Raw genomic sequence first — 23,425 nt, 5'->3', positions numbered from 1 at the left:
CCCCATGGACCCCGCCAGGCTCCTCTGTCCATGGGGATTCTCCAGGCAAGAATACTGGATTGGGTTGCCATGCCCTCCCCCAGGGGATCTTCCCAACCCAGAGATCGAACCCAGGTCTCCCCCATGGAGGATTCTTTACTGTCTGAGCCACCAAGGAAGCCCATGAATACTGGAGCACTCCCTTCTCCAGGGGATCCCCCCAACTCAGGAATCAAATTGGGATCTCCTGTATTGGAGGCAGATTCTTTACCAACTAAGCTACAAGGGAAGCCCAAAAAACTGGATACTTTCCAAGTTCAGAGACAAGGTAATAAACATGTCTTCTTACCACTCCTATTCAATATCATACTGGAAGTTCTAGCTATTGCAGTAAGACAACAAAAGAAATTAGAGAGTACAGAGATTGTTAAAAGAAGAAAACTGCTTTTGTTTGCAAATGAGATGATTTATAAATTCCCACCAAGTGGACCAAAAAAAAAAAAAAAAACCCTCCTAGTTGATACAGTTGTTTCTATTTGGGTATAAATCAATAACTTTGATACTGCTATACACATACACATACTGGAATTGACCAGCCAAGTGAATGGATGGTACATGGCAGGAGGCAGGTTTCTCGCTGTTGGAGGAAATTTATGACCAATTAGGGCAGGATGCCAGAATGATTCATGTGGTAATGGATTAAAATGGAAGACAGTAAGAACTCATATTAACTTTACTACTGACATAGATGGTTACACAAAGAAATATTTATAGACATGTATATAGACACATTTATACACGTGTGTTAATATATACACATTCATTTTTTTTTTCACTCTGTCTGCTCAGAGTGCCTAAAAGAAACCATATCCCAGAAGCAACCAGCACATTTAGCACCAAGATTTTATTATCTTTACTGGAGCACATTTAGTACCCAGATCTTATCATCTTTACTGGAGAATTAGCACCATTCTCCAATAAACTGAAAGAGGACTCCCTGAAGAAATGGCTGATTCTAGGTCTGGGACAGAAAATACACAAGACGAGCTGGGGGCATCTTGCAGTGCCAAAAAGTAAAGACAGCCTCAAAAACAAAATCGCCCACTGTGACAGAGGTAAGTCGGAGGGCACAGCAGCCAGCTGAAACAGGTCTCAATAACCAAAGCTGGAAAAATCTACACAGAACACTTTAAATACCTACAAATCTACACTGATATTAATGACTGAATAAATTAACAACTGGGAGAAGAGACACATCTCTTGTGCAGAAGGCTGCTAAATAACTACTGTACCCTCCCCTCAAGGAGAAAGGGTGTAACTCCGCATTCTTCAAGGCTGCACACAGTGACTCCTTCCCAACAGTATACACAACCAGGAAAGGGGTGAGTGGGAGATCTGACAAGCATTACCTCAACCCGGCCATCAAGGCCACCATCAACAGTCGTAAATCATGCTCATGGAATATTCCCTTGATATTATGGATGAAAATGGCACTTAACCTCTGTGATCTTCCTCTCTAAAACCCATGTGTGCTGGGCTTAGTCGCTCAGTCGTGTCTGACTCTTTACGACATGCACTGTAGCCTGCCAGGCTCCTCTGTCCATGGGGATTCTCCAGGCAAGAATACCAGAGTGGGCTGCCATTTCCTTCTCCAGGAGATCTTTCCAACCCAGGGATCAAATCCAGGTCTCCCTCATTGCAGGCGGATTCTTTATCGTCTAAGCCACAGGGAAGCTAAAACCTATAACTCTAGTCTAAAAATAAGAAAAACACCAAATTCCAATAAAGGGATATCCTACAAAACATCTCAAAACTACCAAGGTCATCAAAACATTCAAGAAATGTCTGAGAAACTCAAAGCCAAGAAGATCCTGAGGAGACGTGACAACTAAACGTGCCGTGGCCTCCTGGATGGCACACCTGAAGCAGAAAAGGACACCAGATCAAAGGAAAACGGAATGAATAACGGGCTTTAGCCAATACTACTATATCAGTATTATTCACTCATTATGAGAAATGTACCATCATAACGGAGGATCTAGAGAACAGAAGAAACTGGGTGCAGGGTTTATGGGAACTCTCGTAATATGCTCTTGTCTTTTTTCTATAAATCTAAAATTCCTAAAATATAAAGCCTAGGAAAAAAAGGAACAGTGACTAAACGACTGCAAACCCCATCCCTCCAAACCAAAAATTTCTGCGAACCAAAGGAGAGAAATAAAATTATTTGACACCTTTGGAGAAGACTAGTCACCAATTTTCAGAGTTGAAATCTAGTTCTGTGTTTCAGAGTTGAAAGAATTCTCAGAGTTAGAGTTGATACATCAAAGGAAAATAAGCATATCCGTCATCTTTTTGAACTGTACTTCAATCTCAGTTGATGTAGGAAGGGTCTTTTTAACGGAGGACAGCTGGCTAATAGATCCAGAAGGATCTTGCATCACTCTGCAAGCCCAAATGAAATAACTAGTTTAGATAAGGTTCATCAATACATGCTAGAAACATCAGGTAAAATGCTTCTCGGAAACAATATTTGTAGGGTATCAAAATATCACCTCACTGGTCAACTGCTAATTGCAAAAGGGAAGGAGGAAAGTCAACTTTATAATGAACTGATTTAGTCAATATCATCTTAACCAAATGATCACATTTCAGGTAGACAATCTGATATGACCTGTCTTATGTTATGAATCAATACAATGTACACAGGAACACCTAAGTCAAAAAATCTAAATATAATGCAGCCTTTAGACCCAAAGGTTAGAGATAAAAGTCAAATACCATAAGAAAACAATCAGACAAATCTAGAATGCCAAGAATATTCTATAAAATGATTGGTCTGATCTCTTCAAGAAGTCAGTATCAGAGAGAAAAATGGAGGTGGGAACAAGTTAAAAGTGACTAAACCAAATGTAACGCATGAACTTAAAATTCTGGCTCAAGAAAGCCCACTACAAATGCACAACTTGAATACAGACTAAATATTAAGGCTGTCTTCTCCCAAATATGACATTTATAAAACAATGTGTTTAATTTTAGGAGATGCTTTAGGGGTCAAATGCAGCCCCCATAAAAAAGTCTCTATTAGGAGAGAAATAAACAAATATACCAAAATGCTAACAACTGCATCCAAGTGGCAGTATTCAGGTGCTCACTGTCCTGTTCTTCCAATCTCTCTGTACGCCTGAACACTCTTAACGAAAGCTGGGGCAAGGGTAGGGGTGGAAGAAGAGTCATTAAAAAAAAAGCTGATTAAATGGCCGTTTGTAAACCACCAGAAGACAGTAACAGCAGGCTCCATGGGCAGGGGTGAGAAAGAAGCACAGGTTTTCAGTCAGTCTCCTATGACGTACACACTGCATGATACTAGGAAAGCAAGAACATGAAAGACACAGAATCAGTTTAAGAAAGAATTCCTATCTTCTAAAGTTTAAAGTATCAACCAAAACTCTACTGATAAAATGACCTAAGACTGAACACCTCCAACATCTCTCATTTTTTCAGAAGAAGAAAAAAAAGAGAGACTATAAAAGACGTTATTTCCCTTTTCAACTGCAATGGTTGATGAGTGATAAAAACTTTCGTAATTCTGAAATTTCAGAAATGTATGACCGCCCTGAAGGGTCAGCAGCATAAATGGATTCATGAAGACCGTAAGTTAATTTACACACATAAATACATATGAAGATGGCACACCAGATCAAAACCAGCAACATTTCATGTAACTGGTATTAACAAGGTTCACAGAATTAAGTTCTCCCTGCAATCCCTTACTATATTAGTGGCTTAGTGGCTGTGCTAGTATATAATCCTATAAGGCACAATCATGAACTCCAGCCCAAACGTCAATCCCTCCATTTAATGACTTAGACGGCTACCCTGGGGTTTCTCTGTAGAACAAATTTTAAAATTTTCTTCAACATAACTATGCAGATACTTCTCGTTGCCTCCTCCACACTACCTAGGACTCTACAGCCCTATAACTAAGACAATATCATGTCAAAAGTATGTGCTTTTGCTTCTGTATGTGACTGATCTTTTTAATTCCTGACACACATGAAAATGTTACCTTATCTTCATCTCTCCCAAACCTTGCAAAAACATCATTTTCTGACAAGTATTTCTTCCCTTTTCTAATCTTAATCCTATTTTCCTTTCTCTAATAATTGGTATAATGTATATATGATGAAGAATTGATGCTTTTGAACTGTGGTGTTGGAGAAGACTCTTGAGAGTCCCTTGGACTGCAAGGAGATCCAACCAGTCCATTCTGAAGGAGATCAGCCCTGGGATTTCTTTGGAAGGAATGATGCTGAAGCTGAAAGTCCAGTACTTTGGCCACCTCATGTGAAGAGTTGACTCATTGGAAAAGACTCTGATGCTGGGAGGGATTGGGGGCAGGAGGAGAAGGGGACGACAGAGGATGAGATGGCTGGATGGCATCACCAACTCGATGGACGTGAGTCTGAGTGAACTCCGGGAGATGGTGATGGACAAGGCGGCCTTGCGTGCTGTGATTCATGGGGTCGCAAAGAGTCGGACACAACTGAGCGACTGGTGACTGATCTGATCTGATCTGATCTATGATGAATATATACCATATATATAAGAATACTGGTACTCAAACTCTCACCCTAAAATCACATACAATAGAATTTCAAATAAGGAATTTCATGACATAAGCCTTCATTAAGCTAATAAGTTGCTTTCCCTTATAATAGTGAACTGCCAAGTAATCCATGAGAGTTGGACCATAAATAAGGCTGAGCACCAAAGAACTGATGCTTTGGAATTGTGGTGCTAAAGACTCTGGAGAGTCCCTTGGATTACAAGGAGATCAAACCAGTCAATCCTAAAGGAAATCAACCCTGAATATTCATTGGAAGGACTGATGCTAACACTGAAGCTCCAATACTATTGGCCACCCTGATGTGAAGAGCTGACTCACTGGAAAAAGACCCTGATGATGAGAAAGATGGAAGGCAGGAGGAGACGGGGATAACAGAGGATGAGATGGTCGGATGGCATCACTGACTTCATGGACATGAATCTGAGTAAGCTCCGGGAGTTGGTGAAGGACAGGGAAGCCTGGCATGCTGCAGTCCACAGGAGTCACAAAGAATCAGACACGACTGAGCAACTGAACTGAACTGCATCACTAGCCAGTCCCTGGATTCGTCACGCTATGATTTCATTAGTAAATGGGACTTTATCTTTTTCTGCCATACCTTCACCCCAAATTTTCAAAAAAAAAAAAAAAAACCCTTTCAGTAGTCTGTCACCATTGTCTGGCGTGAAAAGCCAATTCACTGGAAAAGACCCTGATGCTGGGAAAGATTGACGGCAAAAGGAGAAGGGAGCAACAGAGGATGACATGGTTAGATGGCATCACTGATTCAATGGACATGAATCTGAACAAACTCCAAGAGATAATGTAGGTCAGAGAAATTTGGTGTGCTGTGGTCCATGGGATCACAAAGAGTCAGACACGACTTAGCAACTCAACAACAACAACTGTAATAGAGAAGTGGGTAACTTAGACTAACTCAACTTCCCTGGTGGCTCAGACGGTAAAGCGTCTGCCTGCAATGTGGGAGACCCGGGTTCGATCCCTGGGTTGGGAAGATTTCCTAGAGAAGGAAAATGGCAACCCACTCCAGTATTCTTGCCTGGAGAATCCCACGGACGGAGAAGCCTGGTAGGCTACAGTCCATGGGGTCGCAAAGAGTCAGACACGACTGAGCGACTTCACTCACTCACTCACTCACTCTTACTGAAAGCAAAGAGAAAAACTGGACATCTCACAGGCAAAAAGAAAAAAATTATAAATACTTCTTCAAAGGCATCAGACTGCTAAAAAGGCAATAAAGCGGTATGGAGGCAAAGATCTGGGACAGTAAGAAAATCTTCAGAGGTAAGCCAGGCATGAGAGGGCCATTTTCTCAGGGTGCATCTGCCAATTCCATAAAGGTGGCTGGAAAGCTGAGCTGAACTTTTCAGATTTACAAGATTGGCGGAGAACGGGTGTTAAATATTAGAGGTAAGGAACCAACGAAGTATGGGGTTGGAGAAATAGGGGGTAATAAAACACTTGGTTTTATCTTGGGACCCCCTAGGGTAATATCCTAGGATTAAAGAAAAAATAAAATAGACCAGCCATGGCACTGCCCAGCTTGGAAACATTTTTGTCTCTAAATGGATTAAGATGATCCTTGTTAAATTATGCCTATAATTTTTCACATGTAATACCTTAATAAAAAGGAAGAGAGTAAGACAACATGATTAAAAAAAAAAAAAAGAAAGAAACTGACAATGGCCTATAGGAAAACACAGAGGATCAAGATAAGAAAGTTATCTGATACAGAAATGCTTAGTGTACCAAAAAAAATTTTTTTTAACTGTGAGCTGGCCCTGTACAAAAGTCCACTAACCTCAATCAAAATATCAAATCATGCATTTCCTAATCCTTAAATTCATCTAACTGATTCTTTAGAAATTCATAGTTGTTCTAAAACTTTGGTCCACATATATCCAAAAAGAACATGATACCTACTAAAATTAAAAAAAAATAAAGTCAGCCCTCCAATCTAAAATATATTCACGTGCCCACAGTCAGGCCCTCTCACACGCCCTATTGGTACAGTGCCCGAGGCGGGCAGAGAGAGGGTGCAGCCACAGCTCAAATCAGATGTCTGCAAGCATTTTACATCACAGCCAGTTACATATACACCTCTGTGTGTATCTGTATGTAAGAACACTCAATTGAAACACAATTTCATAAAACAGTTCTTACTATAGAAAATAAGCAAGACATGGTGACTGACATAAGGACAGACATATGGATAAATGGAATAAAAGTGAGTTGGGAAAAAAGATTTTAAAGACAACAACAGTAAGACATTTGAACAAGAAAGTACAATGTAGTTGACCCTTGAGCCCCCACCATGCAGTTGAAAATCTACATATAACTTTACAGTCGGCCCTTCTTATCCACATCCTTGGATTCATTCAACCCTGCATCTTGTATGCAGCATTACAGTTACGTATCTATTGAAAAAAATCTGCATAAAAGTGGACCAGTGCAGTTCAAACCATGTCGTTCACGGGTCAACTGTTTTTCAACAAACAGTGCTGGGACAACTATATATCCATATGAAAAGAATGAAATCAGATCCCCTCCTCACATCACACACAAAGTAACTCAAAAGGAACCACAATGCTAAATGCTAAATGTAAGAGCTAAAACTATAGAACTCTTTGGAAGAGACACAGGGGTGATCTTCATGACCTTGAATTAGGCAGTGATTTCTAAGATAAAAACACCAAAAGCACAAGCAACAACGAAAAATAGAGACTTGTGCACGAATGCTCATGACGGCATCACTTACTACAGCCAAATGCCCATCGACTGAAGAGTGGTAAAGAACATGTGGTGTATTTGTACAAACGAATATTATTAGACCACAGAAAATAACGACATACTGACACATACTACAAGATGAACGAACCTTGAAAACATTATGCTAAGTGAAATAAGCAGCCATCACAAGAGACGACACATTACATACTGTCCAGAATAGGCACACTTATTACAGAGACAGGAGGAGAAGGTAAGCAGTCACTTGGGGCTGGGGCTGGGGCAGGAGGTGCGGTTGGGTATGTGCACAGGCAGGAACAGGAAACGACTGCTAGCTAATAAGCATGGAGTTTCTTTCAGGAGTAACAAAAATGTTCTAAAATTAGTTGTGATGATTGCAATACTTCATGAATATATGAGAAAGACTTTGTATGTGTACTTCAAATAGGTGAACTGTAATGATACGTGAATGAAATCTCAATAAAGCTGCTAAAAAATCCTTATCTTAGCCCCTTATTACTTGTGATACACCTTGACATTTTCTATTCTATTTCACTTAAAAATACAACACTAGTCATGATATCTCAAATTCCTTCTACAATCCACAAAGAGGTCTAGGCTAGCAATCCTATGTCTTGCCAAAAACACTGCCATTCTATGTCCTCTAACAGCTGAACTGATGGCCACCTTCTCCTAGCTACTAGCAAGATTAATCTCACCACACCTTACATCCCTGAGTCCCACTCTTCCTGATCCTCTATGATTTCCCAAACTGTCACTGCCACACTGCTTGTGTATCCTCCGTTTCACTCAATTTCTCATCTGCTACCCCCCAAATCCTTTACCAGAACTTCTGAGATTTCTAACCGTGACCAGCAACAGAAAATTTATACTACCTTTCCTATTCCTTCTCATTAACTACCTTCCCTCCATTTCTCGCCCGCTGATTAGAGATGTCAGCAACTGATTCACAGTCTGTACCTTCACTCCTCTCACCATTCACGCAGACTGACTGACCCCTTTAACACTGCAGCCCCTTTAACTCTTCGGCCCCCCCTCTTCCATCTGCTCCACCTCAGCAACCCATCCCAAGGCCACGCTGGACACTGTCACTGCCAGAAACTATTACATCTGTCAAACCACTACTTCAAGCATCTCACTCTGACCATCAAGTCCAACTCCCAGTTCTCTTACTTCCTGTGACCACAACAGCAACAGCTCGAGCCAGACTGTCCAATACCCAGATACCACCACCTCCTTACTATTCATCCTGACTGTAGCTCCTTTCTTGTCCACACTAGACTGCATGATTCATCACCATTCCTCTAAACGCTCCTTCTAAAATGCCCTCATTTCTCTCTTCCTTTCATTAAAAAAGTTTTTAATTAAAAATTTTTTATAATTGTATTGCTTTCAGGTGTACCACATAGTGATTCACTATTTTTACATATTATATTTCATTAAAGGTTATTATAAAATAGTGGTTATAATTCCCTGTAATACATAATATATCCTGTTGCTTATCTACTTAACGCGTAGCAGCCAGCCTCTTAAATTCCATACCTGCCATGCCCTTCCTCCTCCTCCTCCTCCAACGGGAACCACTAGTTTCTTTTCTATGTCTACAAGCCTCTTTCTGTTTTGCTATAGACGTTCCTCTATTTTCTGTTTTAGGTTCCACATATAAGTGCAAATGGCAGAATTTCATTCCTTTATACTGACCTAGTTTATGTGTCAACTTGGCTGGGCTACAGTTCTGTTATTTAATCAAACAGTAATCTAAGTGTCCTTGTGAAGGTTTGTAGATGCGTTTAACATCCACAACTGAATAAAGATTATCCTCATTAAAGCTGGTGGGCCTCGTTCAACCAGTTGAAAGGCCTTAAGAACACAACTGAAATTTTCCTAAGGAAGACAAAATTCTGCTTCAAGACTGCATCATCAGCTTCTGTCCAAGAGATTCTTGCCAGCCTGCCCTACAGATTTCTAACTTGTCAGTCCCCATAACTGTGTAACCAAGTGCCTTGAAATTTCTTTCTGTACACATACATACAAATGTATTTCCTGCGGATTTGCTTCTCAGGAGAACTCCGACTGATACACCTGGCAAAACCTCACTCCAGAGGAACTGAACCACCTGCCTTATCTGTGCTTGTAACTATTCAGAAAAATACTGCTGGGGGAGCCTGCAGTAATCACAAAACCAGGCTGATTGATACCACTTTAAATTCATGACTTCTAACTCTCAAATGAACCATCAATACTTCTTACCAAACTGCTTTAAACACTCCCATCCGCCTCTGGCCATACCAATCTCACTGATAAAACAGAAACCAGGAGAGAAGACAAAACCAAAAGGACGTGCCTTCATCCTGCAGCCTCCAAACTCCCTCAGAAGGACACACAGCTTTTCTACGTTCCCTATCTTATGGAGGAAATGTCCAGCAGAGGCCAGTCTCTCTGCCTGTGCCATCTCCTTCCCTGTACATTCTCCTCTTTACCCACTGAACCCCACATTTTTCTGACCAACTCACTTCTCTGTTCCATTTCATAGACATACTAGAGAAACAGCATTTGCAAATTTTCATATAATCTGGAATTAGGGAAAGACTTGCTAACCACGGCATATAATTTAGAGGTCAGTAAAGACTAGTAAGCTTAAAGAGAAAAAAAGTCAGCATGACAAAACCATCATAAGCAAATTTAAAAGACAAACAGTAAACTGGAAAAATATTTCCAAGAAATTTCATTCAACTATTTCCTTATAAAAATAAATCCTACAAATCTAAGAAAATGAGTAACAAAGCAATAGAAACTTAGGCAAGGTTATGGACAGTTCACAATAAAAATACCAATTGCTGTTCAGTCGCTAAGGCGTGTCTGACTCTTTACAACCCCATGGACCGCAGCATGCCAGGATTCCCTGTCCTTCACTATCTCCCAGAGTTTGTTCAAACTCGTGTCTATTGATTTGGTAATGCCACTCAACCATTTTGTCCTCTGTCGTCCCCTTTTCCTCCAGCTCAGTCCTTCCCAGCACCAGGGTCTTTTCTAATGAGTTGGCTCTTCATGCCAGGTGGCCAAAGTACTGGAGCTTCAGCATCAGTCCTTCCAATGAATATTCAGGGTTGGTTTCCTTCAGGATTGACCAGTTTGATCTCCTTGTCCAAGAGACTCTCAAGAGTCTTCTCCAGCACAACGATTCGAAAGTATTGCTTCTTTGGAGCTCAGCCTTCTTTATGGTCCAACTCTCACCTCCATACAATAATCCTTAAAGAATGAAGGATGTTTAATCTCACTCATACTGGCAATGAGGGAAGAAGCAGGCATCCTTACACAGTGCTGGTGAAATGTGTAGTGGTGAAACAGACTCTACAGATGGCACTGCAGCAGTATCTATCAAAATTATAAATGCACACACACACTCTGACCAAGCAATTCCATTTTCGAAGTGTCTCCTACACATTTCGATACAAGTGTGAAATTATGTATGCATAAAGTAACCCACTGCACCATGGCTCCTGATAGCAGAGTGTTGGAAACAACTTGAATGTGCCTCAGAAAGGGGCTACTTAAATACATGCTATGCCTGTGTAACATTGGACTATTTAATCTTCCCAAAGTCTTGTGTTGAAGCCCTAGCCAACCCCTGCATAATACCCTAGGGCAATCAGATTTACAAGAGGTCATGAGAATGGGGCCCCATGATGGCATTAGTGTCACAAAAAGAGGAAGAGAGAGCAGAGCACTCTTTCTCCATATGAAGACACAGCTAGAAGGTGACATCTGAAAGTCAGGAACAGCTCTCACTAGGAACCAAATCTCTTGGCACCTCGACCTTGAACTTCCCAGCCTCTAGAACTGTGAGAAATAAACGTTAGTTTTTTACGCCACCTAGTTTATGGTATTTTGTTACAGCAGCCAAAGCTGAAACAAGTCCTATACCATGAAGGTACTAAAAAAAAAAAAAGGAATAAGAATAAGCTTGCTGTTTATGGACTGATAAGACTAATATGAAATCATCTCTAAGCTAGACAGTTAAGCTAAAAACAAAAGGTAAAGGGTATGTGCACGGTCTGCAACTTAAAAAAATAGGGGAGGCAAAGGACATACATACGTAAGATACACAATCTCCCACTGGCAACTGTGAAATCCATAAAGCTCCAAGAAACACAAGTTTCTCAAGTTCAGCACAAATCTATTTGGTATCAAACCTATTTGACCAAAAATTCCACAAGACTACTTATAGTCTTTATTTATCCCTACTATCTATTTATGCTTTCAATACAGCAATACTAACGTGCCTCATCACAGACTGGCACACTACCTCCTGCACGCGCTTCTTGATAATATACCAGAAGCACTACATTATCTTTTTCACAAGTCCTTCCTTCCTCCCCACCCATAAAAAAACCAAACCTTAATTCTGAAATACATCCAGACCAAAGGTTTTGGAAAGGAATTATGTATCTATATTATCTGCACACACATTAACAACCTTTGGAAGGATTCATGGGAAACTCAACACCGTCTCCACAATAAGGAATGGAGCGGCTGGGCTGCAAGGCGTGGAAAGGAAGCTTTCTGCTGTATATTTATCTAATCGCTGGAATTCTGAATCAAATGATTATACTGCTTTGGCAAAAGATAAATAAAATGTAAATAAAATAAAATCACTAAGACTTAAATTCTCAACAGTAACAAAGCCAGACACTTTGGTTTTTTGACTGAAAAGCGACTCCTAGTCACAGGGAAATCTATACAGGGCTAGCTTTCCTTTATCTCACTTTTGGTTGGCCCAAGTGGCATTTTAGAGAGACCACCCTCGCAGAAGCAAGGCAGGGAATGGCGGGCTTCCATCCCATTAACAGCTTTTAGGAAACCGCGATCTCCTGTTGTCTTTCATGCTCCATGCCAAGCAAAGCACGTGTGTCTGACAGTTTTTCTTTTCTAATGTTCTCATCAATATGATGTGGCTTAGGCCACTGAGCAACAACAAGTAGTAAAGCCACACTTATCAATAACAGAAAAAGGCTCAAGAAAGTGCTGCAAGCATCAATCTAACCCTCCGTATTCGGAGCTTCAATACAGTAGTTGGAGGATTCCGGGTCACAATTTGACTTGCACCTTTTCATATGCTTATTTTGATGTCCTGTTACGTTCCACACTGGATTCCAAGTGACTATAAAGGTATGCCTTTTCTTCTGATTTAGATGTTAACTGATCTGTACCACACTCTCAACTTTAACCAGAAATTAGGAGAGAAGCACCCCACTCCAGCACTTTTGCCAGGAAAATCCCATGGATGGAGGAGCCTGGTGGGCTGTAGTCCATGGGGTCGCGAAGAGTCCGACACGACTGAGTGACTTCCCTTTCACTTTTCACTTTCACGCACTGGAGAAGGAAATAGCAACCCACTCCAGTGTTCTTGCTCGGAGAATCCCAGGGACGGGGGGAGCCTGGTGGGCTGCCGTCTATGGGGTCACACAGAGTCGGACACGACTGAAGTGACTTAGCAATAGCAACAGCAAAAGAGAGAAGAAGTTTTGCTTTTTGTGGTTTATCTAGTCAGTATATTTTAAAAGGCAGGGCTGAAGATGTTTGGTTCAGAAGCCCCAAATGCCCCAACATCCAGCCAGCTCTGAAGCCTGATGCTTAAAGAAACTCCCAATGAAATGCATAACAACACTTGGTTTTGGTCCTGATTATTGGTATTAGGACCTAAACGCACTTATGTTTGTTCGTATCTTCCATTAAGTTGCACTCACTGAAAGCAGAGACTAACTTCTACTCCATGTGGCCCCCACAATCACTTAATACCTGATTTGGTACAGAGTGCCTTCTCAATAGATACTGCATGTGCAAAACGCATCACGTCATAGTCGCTGTCCGCAAGAAGGAACAAGAAATTTGGTCTACCAAAATAACCACACAAACAAAACAGAGAAAAGAAAAACAGTATTTCCAGATGCTACCTAACAAGCTCTAGAAAATGGCTAATGAACTACTGTGGTTACCCAGTCTCTAACAAATTTGCACTTTTCACACAGAATCAGAGATCTCAATAAGATTAAATTTAAAAGACGTGACAGTACTCCATTTTCTTCAAATGTGGGTACACGATAAAGTTATTCACAGCTCCTGGATTCCCATTCCTTCAGATATCTGTCAAAATAAACCCAGGAAAGCTTTGGCAATTCTCTACATGGGAAAGGTAAATGTGGCAACTTTTCCTTTATTATTTGCTTTGGGAACATTTCCAAATTTTAAGGCAGAGAGGATTACTGATCCATTGTGAAATCATTTCAGAATTCAGATTAGGTGCCCTTGGCAGTGATGAGCCTACTGGCAGGGCCGCAATTGGAGACACACGGAACAGACTCGTGGACGCAGCAGGGGAAAGAGAGGGAGGGCGGATTCAGAGAGCAACCTGCAAACACACGCGTTACCATGTGGACAGAGACGGCCAGCGGGGGCCTGCTGGGCGATGCGGGGGACAAACTCTGCTCCCCGACAACCTACAGAGGCAGGGCGGAGGTTCAAGAGGAAGGGGATGTATGTACACCTATGGCTGATTCATGCTGACGCACGGCAGAAAGCAACACAATACTGTAAAGCAATTAACCTCCAATAAAAAAGCAAAACTTAAAAAAAAAAAAAAACAGAGGACATGATAAAATTTTAAATAAAATCCCAGAGACTCAGAGGAGAAGGGGAAAAAAAACTGGTGTATTCTGGAGAATCTGACTGGATACTGTACATCAAATTGGTTTTAAATTTACTTGGCATTTTAAATTTGCTCCAAGTTAATAACTGGTGATAACAATAGCTAGCTAAAATGTCCTTAATACTTACATCTAGTCTTCTAGGTACTGTACACGCAGTACCTTATTTAAATCTCACAGACCTATGAGATTATGTGCTATTACTATTCTCACTTGACAGATAATATATGCAGGTCAGGAAGCAACAGTTAGAACTGGACATGGAACAACACACTGGTTCCAAATAGGAAAAGGAGTACATCAAGGCTGTATATTGTCACCCCGTTTATTTAACTTATATACAGAGTAATCATGAGAAACACTGGACTGGAAGAAACACAAGCTGGAATCAAGATTGCCGGGAGAAATATCAATAACCTCATGACACCACCCTTATGGCAGAAAGTGAAGAGGAACTCAAAAGCCTCTTGATGAAAGTGAAAGAGGAGAGTGAAAAAGTTGGCTTAAAGCTCAACATTCAGAAAACTAAGATCATGGCATCTGGTCCCATCACTTCATAGCAAAAAGATGGGGAAACAGTGGAAACAGTGGCTGACTATTTTTTTAGGCTCCAAAATCACTGCAGATGGTGATTGCAACCATGAAACCTAAGATGCTTACTTCTTGGAAGGAAAGTTATGACCAACCTAGACAGCATATTAAAACGCAGGGACATTACTTTGTCAACAAAGGTCCGTCTAGTCAAGGCTATGGTTTTTCCTGTGGTCATGTATGGATGTGAGAGCTGGACTGTGAAGAAAGCTGAGCGCCAAAGAATTGATGCTTTTGAACTGTGGTGTGGGAGAAGACTCTTGAGAGTCCCTTGGACTGCAAGGAGATCCAACCAGTCTATTCTAAAGGAGATCAGCCCTGGGATTTCTTTGGAAGGACTGATGCTAAAGCTGAAACTCCAGTACTTTGGCCACCTCATGCAAAGAGTTGACTCATTGGAAAAGACTCTGATGCTGGGAGGGATTGGGGGCAGGAGGAGAAGGGGACGACAGAGGATGAGATGGCTGGATGGCATCACTGACTCGATGGACATGGGTTTGGGTGAACTCCTGGAGTTAGTGATGGACAGGGAGGCCTGGTGTGCTGCGGTTCATGGGGTCGCAAAGAGTCGGACACGACTGAGCGACTGAACTGAACTGAACTGAATGCTACATATCCAGAACTGTTACATAAACTGAACTAGCCTATACCATATAGCTAGTTAGATCTGGAGTATGGACTGGAACTCAGGGCTGACTCTAATGTTCATGCTAGCAACCACAACTAAGTCTGAACACCTTAACATTGTTAAAAAATGATTACATTTTAACCAAATCCAATGCACTACAAAGGTATATGGAATGGAGACATATATCAATATTTGTGCTGCATTTGTTATACAACCCACCACCCTGAAAAAGAATGGCAGTTAATAAATACTCTAAAAGGCCTTATACATATACACACTCACATATAATTTTAAAAACTAGATTTCAATAAAATTTGGCCTTCCCAGATGTGTTCGTTTGGGAGAAGCCTCATCATCTTTTAAGAGAACATAAATTCACTGTTTAGATATGCCTTAAGTTCTATTCATGATCATAAGCTTCTTGAGGCTAATAAACTCTTCTTTTTTACATTTTCCACTAAGTATCTGAAAGCACAAAATCTCATTAGTAAGCTTGGTGCTACGGAATGAATAACATATACCAACCGAAGAATTCCTGGGGCTTTCCAGGTGTGCAGTGATAAAGAATCTGCCTGCCAAAGCAGACACCGGTTCGATCCCTGGGTTGGGAAGATTCCCTGGAGTAGGAAATGGCAACCCACTCCAGTATTCTTGCCTGGAAAATTCCACGGACAGAGGAGCCTGGCGGGCTACACTTCATAGGGTCGCACAGAGCTGGACATGACAGTACGAGGACAAAAGAACTCCTGGCTCCCAGTAAGGCTTTATAGTTGATATGTAAGTATAGATAGTACAGAAAATATTGTTTCAATAATTTTCTCTGCTTCTGTACATTACAAAGTCTAAGTTTCATTGTTGTTCTTGACACAGGATTTTGGTATCACCCAAGAAAGACTCTCTTGTCCCAGAAGGTTTTCTAAAGAACCAACTATCTGGGGAATAACCTTTCTATTTAAAAAAAAAAAAAAGCTTCAACAGCCTCAGTTTACAGTTCTAACCAAAAAGATAAGCCACTTGTCTACAGCTCTAGGGCCTGTTGACAACAAAGAACTGAGAAGTTCTGTCATCTAGATCTGATTCCTGGAAATGTCTATTTCTACTATTGCCCTAATGGACAGAAGTAAGGGCAGCTTACTTTAATAAGCTCCTGTCACCTTTTCAGCAGCAAAGTTTGTTGACTCAGAACTCATTTGTGAAATCAAAGTTCAAGTTAATCTGCATTAGAGCAAGAAGACAAAGCTACTAAATATTGATGTAAAGAACCCATGACTAAGACAATTAGCATCATAGCTCACAGAAATAGGCAAATGACTTCTATCTAAAGCTATGTGCCTATAATGACTTCCTTGAACTACATGAATCAGTAAGACTACTATCCATACTACTGACTTGAGCAGAGATCTCTAGAGAGCTGGCATCTTAATATCAGACATTACTTTACACACGTGCAACAAAGCAGCTCAATTATCTGGATGACTCAAATATGTCAAAACTCAACTCACTGACAAAGTCAAGACATTAAGAATCAGGCTTCTATTCAACAAGCTTTTAATTGCAACTAGGATAATTTGGGACTAGTCACTTAATAAATTACTTCAAGTTGTTTCACTAAGCATTGAGAATCATCACAAGGTTATTTCCATAATATTAGGCACTGGGCAAACAGCTAAGATTCTAACTTCATTAATTTTGATAGAATTTACTCTTAAACTAATTTCCTTCCAAGCGACCTTTCTCCTGGGATATAAAGGATATAGTTTTTTGCTCTTCCAGTACAATTAAAGGGAGCCCTTTTCAAATTCATTAATGGAATATACTTATTACCAGAATCAGTGCTCTCTCTTCCTTTAAAGATAATGTAGAGTGGAATAAGGAGTAACTGCTATTGAGTATGGGCTGTCTTGAAAAAGTTATTTTTTAAAGCCAACAGAATTTAGAAAACCAAGCAAAAAACTCTGATTTGACAAGTATAGCATGTATAGCATGACTGTGGGGATCCGTATCAGTAACCCTCACTGAAATCTGACATATTAACTAGGTAAAGCAATAAAGCTTAGTATCTCAAGATTTTCATCCTTTATGTTAATAAAGTATCATTTTATTTATTTGTTCTCTAAATCAGAGAATAAGTTCACCTCAAATTCTTTTATATCCAAAGCAAATGCTAAAATATACTAAGTGGAAAAGAGATGTAATGTGGACAAATTATTATTATTTTCAGTTTTAGGCCCATATGCCTCACCAATAGTATTAGTACAATGAAGAATTTAGAATTAAACATTTCTAACAAAAATTTTTATGCAATTTGTTTATTTTAACTTTTCTGCCTAAAAGAGTATTCAGAAACTTTTCAAGTAATATTCACAAAAGGTAATATTCACAATCAATATAGACCCTGTTGAAATATCACTGTGTGTGTGTCTGTGTGCACTTATCACACACAGACACACTCACATATTTAAAAAAATATTTTAGACAAGGTTTAATTTTAAGATAGTCAATGAGTTAGAAGTGATAGGAAAAAAATTAAAACTGAAGTGATTCAAAAGCCCCTATTTTCATGACAGATAATATATATATGAATTGATCATTTAGCCATCTGGAAGTGAATTTGCTTTAGGCTTCCAAAACTATACAGAGAACATTAAAATGTTTTTGTTAAGGCTTGATGTTATCAGCTCTAAAGAGCTTTTCATCAATCTAATTTTCATCGAACACTTACTATATTCCAAGCTAGGTGTTAGAGACACAGATGCAAGACAGGCCTGTCCTCAAGGAAGTCACGTTTTGATTGCTTGTTACATCAGGTACACACTAAACATGTTCACTCACACATCTGACCTCCTAGGCTTAACCCACAGCAAGGGATTCAGAAATAAATATTACAAATGACTGCAAGGAAATACATAAAAGCTGTTGTACGTTTAGACCAAATATAACCCTACTTCTTAATAAGTAAAATGTTACACTAGAAATTCCAGATATACTACTAAAAGTAGTAAAATAACCCAAAGCATAACTATACCTTCTTTAACACACATTACTTATACAATCGTCTAATTTAAAGGTACATCTGTTATAGTTCAGTGTAAGTATTTTCTTCCATCAGAGGGTATTTCTCTCTGCCCTCAAACTCCATCTGGGTACAATACTGAACAGTTCCTGAATGAATGAATGAAACAAACAGATGTTCTCATTACCAAGGAGGTACTCGCTAGATGCTTTTCTTAAAACACAATGGACTGACACACCAGAATTCTACTAGAAAGATCAGTGAGTTTCAGGGGCAAAAATAGTAACCACTGCACATTGTCTGACACCGTGTAGTCAACACGTTACTACGTTAGTTCACAGTAAACATATGATGGGAAACTTTCAGAAATTAAAACGAAAAGTGCTCATCACAGTACTTCAAAGCAGACTTGGCTCCCCTCGAAGGACAGGGAACACAAGTGCAAGACAAAGAGAAGGGAGGCTGGGGTGAAAAAGTCAAAAGGTCGGCACGGAGTGACCCTCAAGAGAAAGGCGCGCTGACCACTGAAGCTCGCGCTGAGCTGGACGGACACCTCCTGCCCAAGCCTCGAGCCCCAGCGCTTCCTCGAATCCGGGAGCTGAAGGCCACTCCAGCCTCTTTCGGCACCGCTGCCTGCGTTCGCTCAGAACATCAGCACAAAGAAACCACCGAGACACAAAACACTGTCCCCGTGGGCGCCGGGCAGGCGTCGCGACCCGGCCACCGGAGCGCTCTTTACGGGTCCCTGCCGCCGGGAGAGGTAGCCGGGGAGCAGCGGGCCGACTAGGCGCCTTCGTCCAGACCTTCGCCGAAGTGTTTTAGAACTTGCCACCCACCTCCCGCTCCATTTTCCTCTCCCGACGTGGGCGCTGGACCCGCGCGAGGAGGGCGCGCGAGGACCGACGGGCGGAGCTGGGGCCGAGGGGGCGGCCGGGACGCGCCTGGGTCCCGCAGCCCCACGCCCCCCGGCCGGCCCCCGCCTCCTCGGCCGCTATTGTTCCCGCGCCGCCCCCGCCGGCCGCGCGCCCCCCGCCCGCCGCGCGCTCCCGTCCTCATTCCCGGGAGGGGGTCACGGCTGAGCAAAGGCGGTGGCGGCGGCACAATAACATAAACACGGCGGGGCCGCCGGCCGCCCTGGCCCTGAGGCACTTGCCGCACTCACCCGGCAGCGCAGCGAATGGCGACAGGAAAGCCCGGCGGCGGGAACCGGCGCCGTCTCGGCGGTCTCCGCAGCCGTTACCCAGCGCTGCTCGCGGCTCCGCGATCCGGGCCGCGTCGTCCGGCCTCCGCCGCTCCGCTGAGTAACAGGGACGCGGGCCGTCACCGCGCACGCCCGCTCACGTCACCGCGCAGGACCCCGCCTCCGCGCTTCGCGAGCGGCCCATGGGGCGGGGCAGCCCGGGGGCCCGGATTGCGGGGGCGGAGTCCGCAATCCGGGGGCGGGGCTACTGCAGGGGGGTGGGCGGGCTTGCGGAGGTCGCCTGGAGGCGGAGCTACGAGAAGAGCGTGTGAGAGTCTCCAGTGAGGGGTGTGGCGGAGTGCTGAACGGGGCGGAGATTTGCTCCTGGCGCGTGGCGGCGTGTGGCCTGAGTGCCCCGCAGCTGTGTGGGGGCGGTCCGCTAGTCCTAGCCAAGGCCTCTGGGGCTCCTTGCCCCAGAGTTTGAAGGTCAGGTGCCTTCAGCCAGACCCGCCCGGGAATCTGGCACTATGGCTAGGGCTCACACCTGAGAGACAAAAAGCTCTTTACCATGACTGACAATACATTCCACTCTGAGGACACCTGCTTCGGGCTCAGCAACCCTCAAGCAAATATTCTCTTAAGCCACTTGGAAAAACCTGCCTCCTGTTTTCCCTAAGTCCACTTCCTACAGAAGTCACTGCATTATCCTATTTGTCTCTGGGCCCCACAAGGCATGTATATGTTAGTTAGAGAAGCGACAAATTGGCAAGCCCTTAAATATCCGGCAAGTGGAAAGATGTCTAAATTACATACATGTTTGCAATAGAATACATTTTAGAAGTTTAAATACCATGTGTTCGAGGGATTCTTAACGACACAGGAAAATGTTCATCATACTTCATTAAGAGAAATAAGCAAATCTATTATACATAGAATGATCCTACTTATATACTACACGTACACAGAAAAAAAAAAAAGAAACGTGGCAAATTATTTTAACAACCTAGACAGCATACTGAAAAGCAGAGACATTACTTTACAGACAAAAGTCTGTCTAGTCAAAGCTATAGTTTTTTCCAGTAGTCATGTATGGATGTGAGAGTTGGACCATAAAGAAAGCAGAGCGCCAAAGATTTGATGCTTTTGAACTGTGGTCCTGGAGAAGACTCTTGAGAGTCCCTTGGACTGCAAGGAGATCCAACCAGTCAATCCTAAAATAAATCAGTCCTGAATATTCACTGGAAGGACTGGTGCTGAAGCTGAAATTCCAATATTTTGGCCACCTGATACAAAGAACTGACTCATTTGAAAAGACCCTGATGCTGGGAAAGATTGAAGGCAGGAGAAGAAGGGGATGACAGAGGATGAAATGGTTGGATGGCATCACCAACATGATGGACATGAGTTTGAGCAAGCTCCAGGAGTTGGTGATAGACAGGGAACCCTGGCATGCTGCAGTCCATGGGATCACAGAGTCGGACATGACTGAGTGACTGAACTGAATTGATTTTAACAGTAGTTCATCATTGGACTATGAATTGGTTTTCTTTTATATTTTAAGTATTTCCCCGTGGTTTCCAAATTGTGTTCATAATCAGAAAAAAGTATATTACTTTAGTAATGAATAATACATATTTATTGAATAAAGGAGTGAATTCAGGTAGTCTTCCATGTCATGTTGGGCTGGCCTGTTTCCAGTGATTCTGAAATGAAACATAAATTCATTTGTTCATTCTCTTCCTAATTCCTCCCTCTCTCTCAGGCTTCTTTATTTCCTTCCTTGCTTTATTTCTCAAATAAATATTTATTGCATGCCCATTCTGTGCCAAGTACTTTGCTAACACTGGAAATAGGATGGAGCTTACAGACTTAATCATTATAATATAGAAATAATAACAGTAAGCAAATGCAAAATGATCACTGCATTATAATACAAAACGATATGGATACATATTATTATGGAACCAGTTGATGAAATTAATAAAGCCAGGAAAGTCTTCCTTGAGGAACTGCCTCTTGAACTGAGAACAGATTCAACCAGGCTAAAAATATTTGTTCCAGACAGAGGTAATTTAGTGTGCAAGAGTCATGTGATGACAGGGAGCAGGGTGAGTTTGATAAATCGAGGAAAAGACCAGTGCTGCTGGAAAAGCAAGGAAGAGGAAGCTATGAGACGATGTTTGAAAGATTATAAAGGAACCAAGCCTAGTACAGCCATACTACACAGGCTGAAAAGCTTGTCTTCATCCCAAGTGCAATGGGAAGCACCTGGCATGCTGTAGCAAAGTGTGTGGCATGGTCAGAATGGCATCTTGAAAAGATTACTTGTTGAAAAGAGGCCAGGTAGACACAGAAGTAGTCTAGATGGCAGATGGTGGAGGTTTGCTCTAGGGTGGTGGTCATGGAAACAGTCAAAGGACCCTCTGGGAGATCCAATACACGGAACTTGGTGATGGATTTAGGTGGGCAGTGAAGGAAATGGAGTTATTATGGAAAAGTCGTTAAGTTTTTTTGCATGTGGCCAAAGATGGGATGTGTGTACTGGTTCACTGAGATGGGAATCTTGGAAGAGAACAGGGGTTGCATGGAAAGATTGTGAGAGCAAATAGTTTGAAGGTTTTGATCTGCCCCAAAGAGATGCCAGGTTGGAAGGTGATATTCAGAGCTGGGATCAGGTGGATAAGAGAAGAATCATTGATAGACAGTGATGACTTAAAGCCTTGGGGGTGGATCAGTTAGCCAAGGCCTGAGTGAGAAAAGGTACTGAATGAGAAGAAAACATGGCTTGGAGCCAGGCTTGAGGAACTTCAGCACTGAATTAATACAAAAAAGATGAGCCTGAGAAAGAGCTGCCAAGAGGAAGAAGGAAAACCAGGGGAGAAGGATTCAGGAAGGAGTGATCAGTAATATCAAGTATAAGAGGAAGCTTAAAATCCTGGAGTACTTAGATCCAGAAGTAGTTTGAAGTGGGCTAAGGAATGAATGGGAGATTGAAAATGAAAATGGTGGGTAATGATGAGTCAGGAAGTGAAGGAAGACACAAGCATATTTACATCTGGTAGGGAGACTGTTAGGAGGGAAAGGTGGAACAGAGGGAAAAAGCTTGAGTCTAAGTTTCCTGGGAAAGCGGGGTGAAGGAAAGGGTGGAGGATATAAGACTGGACAGGCAGGCGGAAGTATTGACAGGTACCTCCTACTCCCCACCAGATAAGATTGAACACCTGGAGGTAGCAAAAGACAAAATAATCAGAGCAGTTGTGAAGTGAGTATTGCAGAACAGAGCTCCCAGTTTTCATACCTAGTTCTATAATGCTATTAACAGCCTCTCTTTCCACAGGAAGAGCTTCTGTTTAAGCCTCAGCCTTCCACTGTCAGCTTCCACTTATCTACATCTAGAAAAAGACATCCTGCATGTTTATATTCGTATATGTGCATGTATGTGATTTCAGAAGGCATTTCACTCTTTGTGATCGAATGTTATCATCTGTGATATTCTGCAAATTCAAAATCCTTTCCGTAACCCAGACATGGCTCTGGGCCTCCTTCTTCCTTCTCATGGCATTCTTCCTTGTTAACTGGCTGTAGTTTCTTGTAAACCTATTGAGAGCTGACTCAGTAAAAGAAGAGCTGAGGAATTGTTTCATTATTGGCTCTTTGATAAAGTTCTACCCCTGCCTGCCACAGCTTAGACATACCTGTGCTAAACTGCCCTCTTGCCATCCACATCCAGCTTTGAAGGTATTCAATATTTATCCTCTGGAGGGAAAAAAAGGGAATTGAGTGGGAGGGAAAGAATATATATATCATTGAAGTCCTGTAACAATAAACAAAATCCTTACTGTTGTTTTAAATAAATATATATTTAGGAAGCTTCCCTGGTGGCTCAGAAGGTAAAGCGTCTGCCTGCAGTGCGGGAGACCCTGATTCGATCCCTGGGTCGGGAAGATCCCCT

The 23,425-nt window shown here is 42.0% G+C and overlaps 1 protein-coding gene across 6 annotated transcripts in view; it reads right to left on the bottom strand.

The window, feature by feature from the left end:
- MAPK8 (mitogen-activated protein kinase 8) overlaps positions 1-19,616 on the bottom strand; it is a 99,304-nt gene extending 79,688 nt beyond the window's left edge. For 5 of the 6 annotated variants that reach the window (XM_070782231.1, XM_019953912.2, XM_019953911.2 and 2 more), the window contains exon 1: positions 19,456-19,614. The gene's annotated coding sequence lies outside the window, so the exon portion shown is untranslated. Of the gene's footprint in view, positions 1-19,455 lie in introns of all 6 variants that reach the window. The other variant, XM_019953913.2, reaches the window with a different exon arrangement.
- Between the last annotated feature and the right edge of the window lie 3,809 nt (positions 19,617-23,425).

Source organism: Bos indicus, chromosome 28 (genome assembly GCF_029378745.1).
Source record: "Bos indicus isolate NIAB-ARS_2022 breed Sahiwal x Tharparkar chromosome 28, NIAB-ARS_B.indTharparkar_mat_pri_1.0, whole genome shotgun sequence".
Taxonomy (NCBI): domain Eukaryota; kingdom Metazoa; phylum Chordata; class Mammalia; order Artiodactyla; family Bovidae; genus Bos; species Bos indicus.
The sequence above is the reverse complement of the archived record's forward strand: the minus strand, read 5'-3'. Positions and strand labels throughout refer to the sequence as shown.